Here is an 11,778-nt window from a genome sequence, read left to right as displayed (position 1 = left end):
GCAATTGGTTCCTTCGGGTCTGATGGAAGCTTCCCGTTTTTTAGATACTCGATATATTTGTTCCTCTAATCCCAAGTTAGGCTTGTGGAGTTTATTTTGGCGTGGCCTTCTTCGATTACTGACTTTGAAAGTTGTACGATAATCCCCGAGCTAATTTCGTTGTCTTCGACTGATGACCCCAAATTTGCAAGGGCATCAGCCTCACTATTCTGCTCTCGAGGTACATGCTGTAGGGTCCATCCTTTAAGCCGGTGTAGGGTTACCTGCAGTTTTTCCAAGTACCTCTACATTCGATCTTCTCGAACCTCGAAGGTCCTGTTGACTTGGTTAACCACAAGTAGGGAGTCACATTTGGCCTCGATGACCTCTGCTTCCAAGCTTTTAGCCAGCTCGAGACCTACAATCATGGCCTCATACTCGGCCTCATTGTTAGTCAACTTAGGAGTTTTGATAGATTGTCTAATTGTATTGCCTGTGGGCGGCTTCAAAATGATGCCTAGCCCTGACCCCTTCACATTCGAAGCACCATATGTGAAAAGGGTCCACACCCCCAAAGATGTACCCGTTTTTAACAGAATACAACCTTAATGCTGTCCACGACTGATGTCTTCGATTACCTTGATTTTATCGGGGTTGATCTCGATCCCCCAGTTTGACACCATAAAGCCGAGGAACTTGCCCAAACCGACCCCGAATGCACATTTCTCAGGATTGAGCTTTATGTTGTATTTTCTAAATAAGTTGAAAGTTTCCTGCAAATGTGTTAAATAGTCATCTGCCTGCAGGGACTTAACTAGCATATCGTCAATATATACCTCCATTGATTTACCTATTTGTTCTTAGAACATTTGATTCACTAGGCGTTGATAAGTAGTACCAGCATTTGTTAGCCCAAACAACATTACATTATAGCAATAAGTGCCATACTTAGTGATGAATAAAGTCTTTTCCTGATCTTTCGGGTTCATCTGAATTTGATTGTACCCGGAGTAAGCGTCAAGAAAACTAAGGATCTCATGGCCGACCGTGGCATCGATCATGCAATCGATATTCGGCAGAGGAAAAGAGTCTTTAGGACATACTTTGTTTAAATACTTATAATCTATGCACATTCTAAGTTTGTTCTCCTTTTTAGGAATTACAACTACGTTTGCTAAACATTCGGGATATTTTACTTCCCGAATAGATCCCATTTTGAGAAGTTTGGTTCATTGTCCTTGATGAATGCATGTTTTACCTCGGACTGGGGCGTTCTCTTTTGTTTTACCGGTCTGAACTTTGGGTCCAGGCTCAATCGATGTGTTGTGATCTCCAGTGGGATTCCTATCATATCCGGGTGGGACCAAGCAAAATAATCCATGTTATTTAAAAGGAATTAAACGAGTTTTTTCTTGAGCTCGGGAGTTAACCCCGTCCCCAGGTATACCTTTCGATCGGGAAGATGCTCGATCAGTATGATTTGTTCCAGCTCCTCGATCGTTGACTTTGTTGCATCAGAATCATCAGGGGTCATGAAGGTTCGAGATATCATAAAATCTTCATCCTCGAAGATCTCCTGCTCCTTCGATGGGGCCGAGGCTGGTACCTGTGGTTGCTATTTGACTTCCTATTTTCCTTTTGGCTCCGATCCCTTTGTTGACGAAAATGCTGATACTGGTACTACTTTGTCGATTTCAAATATCTCTTTGGCGGCGGGTTGTTCGCCATACACCGTTTTGACTCCTTCCAATGTTGGGAATTTCAAGACTTGATGGAGCGTCAAAGGTACTGCCCTCATATTATGAATCCAAGGTCTTCCGAGTAGCGCGTTGTATCTCATGTCACCTTCGATTACATGGAACTTTGTTTCTTGGATAGTCATGGCCACATTTACTGGCAAAAATGATTTCCCCTTTGGTGGTTTCACTTTCCATGTTGAAGTCGTTGAGTACTCGAGCTGCAAGCACGATTTGATCCTGGAGGCCGAGTTGTTCTACGACCCTCGATCGAATAATGTTTGTCGAACTACCTGGATCAATCAACACACGTTTAACTTGAATTTTATTCATAAGGATAGATATTACCAGTGCGTCGTTATGAGGCTGTTGTCGTGCCCCCTTTTTCCTTCTCGAAGTCCGGGTTTCGACATTCATGGGGGAACAACTCGTTTCCTTTTAGGAATGAGTATTTGAAGAGTCGTCACCTAACAGATTAAGGTGCGTTAGGGAACCTAGAGAAATTAACTCATGTAACTAGTTTTGCATTACTAGAGATTAGGGTAAGGGCTCGAAATAACCTTGAGGGGAAGGTATTAGGCACCCCTCGCGGTCCATAACTGTGGGTCCTGGCCGAACTTAAACTATGCGAATTCGTCAATTAACAAGTAAGCAGTCTTAGCACATATTTACAAACAAAGGTAGTTTTCACAGTCTAAATACATATATTATCAAGGAAGTTGAGATGATCCAATTCACATGTATGAAAGAAGTTTAGATAGTTTAAACACGTATAGGAATTGGGAAAGGGAAGTCCTAGGTTGATTAGCCTATAAGATCAATCTGTACAATGCCCGGTAATCCTCCTCAACTAGAAAGGCTACACGTGACATTAGCGCGCAGGTCATCATATCCTTTTACTACCCATTACCCTCCCCTTAATGGTTATATAAGCGAATTTGATTAGCGACCTCTAAGCGTGCTGTTACCCGTCCCTTCCTTGTGGCCCCGGAGGAGTTTGGGACCTCTAGACTTGGGCAGTTCTAGACAATCATAAGGTATTAAAAAGGGAAAAGTCTAGGCGAAAACAAATAATACATAGGACTGTCAATTAAAGAAGTAGGTAAAAGGCTCATATTTACCTCCACATATACAAAGGCAAAATAAACAGCACGTCTCAAACAACCGATTTTGAAGAAATTCAAAAAGCCTAGGAACATGGTATCTAGATGAATGTTACAGATACAGAATATGCAGAGTTTGTATTAAGGGAAGTGGCAGAATCCTAACCAATTTGCCTACTGATTTTCAAAATCTATTAGACTTAAGCAGTTTATAAAAAATCAGAACACAGTTTTCAGTTTTATACAAGGACATTAATCACCTAAGGCTTGCCTAGGCATAGGGTTCTACACAATCACAGTTGCAGGAGCTGAGTTTGAGATTATTCTACCTATAGGCATGCTGGATCTGGGTGATGCAGATTATAATAGGCGATTTATCAATTTGTGTTTAGAGACATGATACCTATGTGTGAGTCTGTTTTAAACCTTTTCATGGACAACTATTGATTTAATCGAAATAGATGTGGTTCAAACTAACGCAAACAGAGTTACTAAGAACATGGTATCTAATACATACAGGAATGACAGTTTTTATTAAGATTATTTAATAGCAGGATGTCTAGGTGACAGTACTTGCGAAGAACCAGGAATTGAGCATGCAACATGCTAAAGCAGTAAACATGAAGGCTTTAAAAAAATATGATATCTAATGCACAAGTTTAACATGGTTTAAATGTAAATGAACACATCAATCCTATAACATGGCTTCTAATGCAGATTTGCAGAATATAAAGCCTATAACATTTTTTCTACCTAGTTTTACCCACAATATTATACAACAACCCTCCCTTCTTATTAGTTATCCAAATATCTGTTTACAAAGATTATTATAGACCAGGATTGAATAAATTACACAAATACAATATAGATTAAACTATAGGGAGCCTGATGCAGGCCCAAAGCAAACCTGGGAATACCAGGCCTTCAGTAGTCTCAAATGCCAAGGGTTTCATTGCCAATTTTTGTGTCCATGTGTGTTAGAGTTCCCTAAGGACCTCAAGGATCCCGGACAGTGCTCACACCCAGACTTTCTTAAATAGAGACTGGTTATGTGCAGTATGGAAGAGTCAGCCCTGATATGCCAGAGTTCAGAGAGATCTCAAGGATCCCTAAGCAGTACACATACAAAGGGGAAGATCTTAATAACCTAAGAGTGAGTGAGAGTGCTTGACATAGTTTGAAAGACTTAGTGGAAACAGTTTAGGAGTGAAAAAGATTTTTCTAGAATAGACCAATTTTGAGAAATGCTAGGAATGAAACCAATTTTTAGAAGAATACTGATAACATTTTGAAATCTATTTTGAAGAGAGCAAATTCAGTAGAGAGCCAATCAATCATAGAAGGTTCAATTCATAGGCACTTTAGCAAACAGGTTTGCACACATGGGAAAGGGATTGGGAACATATATGAGTCTCATTGGGGGTACATGAATAGGGTGCAGGGAGGCATATAGACAATAATGTGCATAGAACACTTAGGAGCTTCATAGCCCTAACAGATTAACTAGGATAGTAGGCAATTAGGACATGGAGAAAAAATGTAGAAGACAGAATTAGACACGCAAGTAGGATCAACCAACATGATCACATAGTTAAGGGATTAAACATGAATTACAAACAGGAAAGCATTAGATAACAGGTGAAGTGTAGACATAATAATTATACATTGAGTAGGGCAGAATTTAGGCATGCTAGATAAAGCAGTAAATAGACAAATATGGTTAGACATGCTAATCACATATTGAACAAGACAGTGCTAAGCAAGACAGTGAACAGGAACAAGAATGGAACTTATAATTGATGAACTTAATGCAGTAATAAAACACATAGGGTTTAAATTTTAAAAAATAATCAGTGACATACCAGTTAGGAAGAGAAAACACAAAATGCAAAGCAGATGTTGTGCAATATCTAGCCTTGGCTTACAGCCGGATAGACTAATGAATACCATAAGTAGTAGAGAAGAACATATATCTTTTAGAGTGTAAGAGTATTTTTGTGAACTAATGTCTGTGTAGAAGTGAGAACAGAGGAGAGTATATATAGTAGTTAGGAGCAAAACAAAATAAGGTAAATGAGATCAATCAGTCAGCAATTAAGGAAGCTTACAGAATCAATTATGCACAAAATCAGTATAGTCTCCCTTAACTAAGGGGTAGGGCAGGACAATATTTAAGGAAAGAAAATCGAGTAAGACTTAAGTACAGAGTGGGCAATTAGGGGTAAATAAGCAGGAGTTCAATTAAGGAAACAATCTTGGGGAATCAGTAAGTATCACAGTTAATCAATTAAGGTAAGAAACTAAATAAGGTCGCAAATAAAGGAATAATCAAAAATCAGCCCCTAGGTTTTTACGGAGCAAATACGTAAATCAGGAATCCAAAATAATACTGATTTAAAGGAGAATAATATATATTTTCACAAATACACAAATAGGCTAAGTATAAATACACAGAATCAGTGGAGAAATCAAGTCAGAAACCTTAATAGAGGCATACTAGGGTAAAAATCACAAGACGTTTAAATTAGACTAAGGAGAAATCATGAGAATCAAAACATGGAATGAAACAGTGCCCAGGTAACACGGTCAAACTCAGAATCAAAGCAAAAATGTCAAAAATTGAGGGTTTAGCATAAATCAACTAGGGCTAAGGCAAACTCAACATAAATAGACCAAAAAACACATAAGAAAAGAAGGTTAAACATTCAGAGTCAGAAAACGTTTGGAGAAAAAGGATTTCCAGGAAGCCCTAACTTTAGAAAAAAGGAAAATCACTCAAAAACCAGAAGATTTTTTTATGAAAACATGTGAAATATGTCCGATTCTTCTCAGATCTGTACAGATCTGAGAAGATTAAAGACAAAATTTAGAGTTTTCAGAAGTAAATCAGAGATGAGAACACAGACTTAGGAACCCACGAATTTAAGACGAAATAAGAAGTTCTTACTCAAAATCGAGCCACAATGGCCTGAAATAGGCAAGAAAGACCCAAAGGCGTAAGCAGACTAGCCCTGGTCCCTTGAGAATCTTCTCAAGGACCTTAGAGATGGAAGTACCTATCACACCTCCTTTTTGCGCGCCCCGCCCCGAAGGGTAAATGCGCGAGGGAGTTTTTCCAATTTAAGTGACAATATTCTGAATGAGATTATTTATTTAATTCATAGTCGCCACTTGGGAAAAGTTTGGCTTTTGGTGTCCCAAGTCACCGGTTTATCTTGAATCCCAAATCGAGGAAAATATTCGACTTTCCAAATGAAGTCTGCGAACCAGAAATTCTAAGTAAGGAATTCTGTTGACCCGAGGGAAGGTGTTAGGCACCCTCGAATCCCGTGGTTCTAGCACGGTCGCTTAAATTGTTATAATGACTAAATATCTGATTTAAATACATGTTGTGACTTACGTGCTTTTATTAAGTTTAAACCGCTTTTATTATTATCATTTTTTTATGGAATTGCAACGTCGTGAAAATGCATCTCGAACCACGTCACAATCAATGCACATGTAGTTTTTAACACATTTCGACTCCGTTGAGATTTGAATTTGTGTCACATAAATGCGCACCCGAATTTAAGGATGTAATTTGATTAAATCGCGCCTAAAGAGTCTGACGCGTTATTATCTTTGGGGAAGATAGTGAGATTCACTAAACAGTCATTCCCAAATTCTAAGTATTTATTATGATCGATTATTGAGGGCCCCGCGATTTGCGTTTTATTTGGCGAGGCTCGTCTCATCTTATGAAGTGGGTGAACCTACAACGACTACATCTTTATTATGTTCGTCTCTAAGAAATGGAAGAAAGAAAATACATCTTAATTAAATTGCATGCTTGGCCAACTCTGGATTCTTGTTAATTATCTGATTAATTGTTTATGAGACGGGAATTGTTTCGTGCCATATTCCATGGGTGAACATGCTTTTAATTTGGTAAAAGGAATTGCATACAAGATTGATGAAACGCTAAATTTACTCCAAACGCTTCTCAAGCTGAATTCAAACTAACCCATTTAAACAAGATTAATGGAATTACTTATCAGAGGATGCTACTAATGGTATTCGAAACTTATCCTATAAACTGCCTAAGCGGGATTCAATAAAGTTGAAACTCAAAAGATTAAAACTGTATTTCATTTGGCAAGGTTAAAAACCACCTGCCCCACATATTCAAAGCATAACTGGAGAAGGAGTTCGAATTAACAATTACACTAAGTGATTTACACATTCCATGAATTATATAGCTACATCATGTATACTACTAAACAAACCATATATCACAGTTTTAGACCAAAATAGTTTCAATTAAGTACGAGCTCAACTAATGTGTTCTCTATTGAGCTACAAATTAAAGAATTACACAATTTTAACAATATTTATAAAGCTGTAAGTAGAGCAGCGACTGATTAAATTCCTTTGCATCTTCATTTCATGCTTTTAACTGTTACATCAGTATGAGATTCAAAGTGTGTACCTGGATGTTGAATACAACAGAAGAAAAGAATACAGAGAAGTCAGCAACAGTAGCAACAAGAATGGCAGCAACACCAACAAATACAGCAACAGTGACAGTAACAAAGTGCACCAGGAACAACTCAAACGAAACCCGAAAAGATTTGTGATGACCAGGTAGCAACAAACAGCATGCAAAACTCAAAATGGACTCGAACTCAAACTAAGGTTGGACCAGTAGATTGCATGGGAAGTTTCAACGAATTGGAGTCAAACCAAAAAAAACAGTATCAACTACTGAGACTTCACACTAAACCAAAGCCTGATGGAATTATGTTGCCAACCAAAACTGAATTTGTTCTCTTTTTAGGACTGTTTTATATCTCAAAAAAAACCTCCTGTCACTAATCGAGACCCTTCTCCTTTTATAGCCTTGCATCAGACCATCTACAGCCTGTTAAACCATTCAAACTCCCTCCCATCTCCTGCTGTTTTTCCACTCAACCATTTGAAAATAAAACCCTTCCCATGAGATTCCCTTGACAACAAACTCTTTTCATTATTAAAATGCTTTATCATTTATTAAACTAAACCAAACATGGGCAGCAGGAATGTATCCTGACAGCACATGCTGTCCAATTATTCTAATCCCCTAACTTCTGACCAAACACATGCTGCCCAGAGTCAAAAGTGAGCACACATGCTATTAAATTGAACTATAATCTGTAATTCTTGCTAACACCAACAGCTATCCAATCCTTAGGTGATTTCTGATTCAAATAAACACACTAACAAGCAGCTATACTCAATTCTTTAATTGGATTCAAACAAAGCTTCAGCAGAAAATGAATAACATGAGTCAAATTATTACCATTCAAGGCTGAGACTAATTGACGACATATATTGAATTGACTACGCGAATCACAACACATACAATCAATAGCTAATGATCAGAATCAAACAGTATTGAACAGGGGTTTCAGATTGCACTGTCAAAACCAGAAATGACCCTGGGAACCAATTAATCGATCGAATATTATTTCCATTGATTACACTGTCAAACACATACACTCATCAATGAATAGCAAAAGAGATTCGATCAAATGAGAAGTCTGGGCGAGGACAGAACAGTCGACACACAAAAAAAAGAAATTCAAAACAAATCAACTAATCATTTGGACATATGAACAGACATTTAACAAAACAACAAAATGGACTGACAAGGAAAAGGAAAACAAAAATACCTCAAAGGCTTGAAAAATCAGAAGGTCCTATCTCGGATTTGAATCGACCTTTCTTGGGGTTGAACGAACTTTAATCGAAGTGTTCTCACTGAGAACACTCCGATTAAGGTCCATTAGACCCTAATCCTCTGGCTCAAACGGACAAAAATCGGACTCAGGGCTTCTAGGGTTTTTTAGGGCAGATTTGGGATTCAAGTTTTCCTAGTTAGATTCGGACCAAACCAAGCCTGGTTTGGTCACGAGAGAGGTCAGGGGAGTGTCTAGTGTGAATCTGGGGTAGGTCTGGTGTAGGTCGAGGTCTGGCTCGAATCTTCAAATGAAGATTCGAGATGGTGGGGGAAGATTCAAGACCCACGTCTAGTGGATCTGTGTTCAGGGGGTCGAGGTGGTCCTAGGGTGTTAAGATGGTGGTCACCGGCGTCCTTGCCGCCAGGTTTACGGTGAGGGGAAAGGGGGGCGGCGCTAGGGTTTCGTGGGGTTTAGGTCTGGTGAAGACGACCTAAGGGCGAGGGGGGGGGGTTGGCTTAGGGCGCGGGTTGAAGGGGGAGGGTTTATATACGGGACGGGGGATTGGATTTCTGGCCGTTGGATCATTGGTGATCAACGGCCGTGATCTCTTGACTTAAAGAGACGACACCGTTTGGATTAATGACGGGCCCGAACTGGACCGTTAGATCTGTTTGACCAACGGTTCAGATGGGGGGTGCCAAAAAATGGCGTCGTTTCCTTTGTGTCTGGGGCCAGACTGGGTTAGTGAGTTTGGGCCTAATTTTTGGTCCAATTCATTGGCCCAACTCCGTTTTAACTTATTTTCTTTTCCCTTCTTTTAATTTTTGATTAAAAATAAAATTCCTATTAAATTGCAAAAATCAAAATAAGATCACACAAATATTAATTAATACTCAAACAACAATTATCACTCACATTAAACATCCAATTAAAATAAAATCCCTTAATGATGAAAAATAGAATTAAAGATGCATATTTTGTGATTTTCCCTTTAAACCAAATTGTGGTTTTGATCAATTCCTAATAGTAGAACAAAATCCCATCTTTATGTGCGACATATATATTTTTTGTATTTTCAATTGATAGAACTAAACAATCACAAATAAAAACTACAAAAATGACCGGCAAATTTACAAAAATTATACACGAAGACAATTTATTGTTATTTTGATTTCTCTTGGAATAATTGTCGTGTAAACAAAAATCACGTGCTCACAGTACCCAGCATAGAAGGGGCCATTATAGGCCTGAGGTGGTGAAGAACCATCATGAACGACAGTAGGTGAGTGACGACGGGGGGAGAATTAGGGTTAGAGTTAGAGAGAATCTAAGAGACGAATAGGAGAGTGACGACGGGGAGGGGTGGAAATGAATTAGGTTAGGAGAGGGGTCGTTTGGAATTAAAATGGTAAGAACCAATACGGGCCGTTGATCTCAGAGATCAACGGCCAGGATTAGGAGTGCCTGGGTTGAGTCTAATTGAATTTAGGCCTGGGTAAATTGGGTTAGGGACTTGGGTTGGTATTTAGGTCCGAAATAATTGGGGAAATTAAAAGGCTATTTGTTAAATACCCAAATAATTGAATAAAAATTATTTTATAAAATAATTAACAATGAGAAAAGATAATTTTCATGCATAGAAGTGCTTAAAAATAATTATTCAACATTTTAAAAATAAAATGGACCAATTTCTAGTAAAATAATGCAATGAGGCATGCATGAGCTATAATTGCAAAATTATTGCAATTGTAACCAAAAGGTGTAAATCTGGCCGTTTATGAAATGATTTGAACTTAATAGGGCTATAAATAGCAAAATTAAATCAATGAAGTGTTATAGAGCCATTTGTGATGCAATTTTGTAATTATTTATATAAATAAAATACTAAAATAAATTAAATTAAAATACAGAAATTATGAAAAAATATCAATTGATGCTAATGCATAGTTTTGGGTATCAACAGCTGTTCGATCCTTTCTGCATCCCCATCGTTGAAAGACAAGGTATCTTCCGGTAAGTAGTCCCGGGTACGCTTCTCCCTTGTGATTGTCACATTGGTGCGTTTAAATATCGGGCCTTGAGGAATATTGACCCTACTAACTATCATATGAATAACGTGTTGTGGTTCTCCTGTTCGTTTTTCCTATTTATATCCCTGTCTCTAAAGTGATTTTTAGCTCGGACACTTAGGAACTCTCGAAGGTGACCCTTGTTGAATAAACGAGCTACCTCCTCCCTTAACTGTCTGCAGTCTTCGGTTTTGTGACCATGGGTTCCATGGTATTTGCATATTTGATTAGGGTTCCTTTGAGCTGGATCGGTCTGTAGGGGTTTGAGCCACCTAGTATCCTTGATTCGTCCAATGGCTGATACAATACCTAATGCATCGACGCTGAAGTTGTATTCCGATAACCATGGTGCTTCGTTAGGCTCGACATGATTATTGAAGCCACTCTTACTCATGAGCCCGCGGGAGCTTTCTCCTCGGTAATTCCTCCGATCATTTCGAACAGATTATGTCCCGGTCCGTTGTTTCTATGATCTGCGATGTACGGTTGGTACTGATCTCTGTTTGATCGGGGATCTCTGTCGATATCCCTTTGAACTCTTCCGTCAGATCTATTTGGGTAGACAGATCCAGAAAGGCTCCTAACTGATCATCCTTGACCCTGATTTTTCACTAGTATCGGTTATGTACATTGGCCTAGGTCACAGCTGGATATTCAGTCAAATTCTGCTTTAGTTGTTGTGATGCTATCGAACGTTGCTCGTTCAGACCTTGATTAAAGGCTTGGACAGCACAATCATTGGTCACTGGGGTAGGTCCATGCGTTCCATTTGGAACCGAGATACGAATTCTTTTAGCATTTCATTGTCCTTTTGTCTCACTTTGAAGAGGTCTGACTTCCTAGACGCGACCTTTATTACTTCGGCTTGTGCCTTTACGAACGAATCAGCAAGCATGACAAAGGAATCGATGGAATTGGGTGGCAAATAGTGGTACCATATCATCATCTTCTCCAAACTTCTTCAACAGAATAGATTCGATTTCATCATCTTCTAAGTCATTTCCTTTTATTGCGCATGTATAAGAAGTGACATGCTCATTAGGATCAGTGGTTCCATTGTATTTGAGAATTTCTGGCATGGGGAACTTCTTTGAGAATGGGCTTCAGAGCCACACTTGGAGGGAAAGGCTTCTGCACAAACTTCTTCGAATCCAAACCTTTTAGAATCGGGGGTGCCACGATATTTGGTCAA

This window comes from Nicotiana sylvestris, chromosome 12 (genome assembly GCF_000393655.2).
Source record: "Nicotiana sylvestris chromosome 12, ASM39365v2, whole genome shotgun sequence".
NCBI lineage: Eukaryota > Viridiplantae > Streptophyta > Magnoliopsida > Solanales > Solanaceae > Nicotiana > Nicotiana sylvestris.
Note: the sequence above shows the minus strand (reverse complement) of the source record.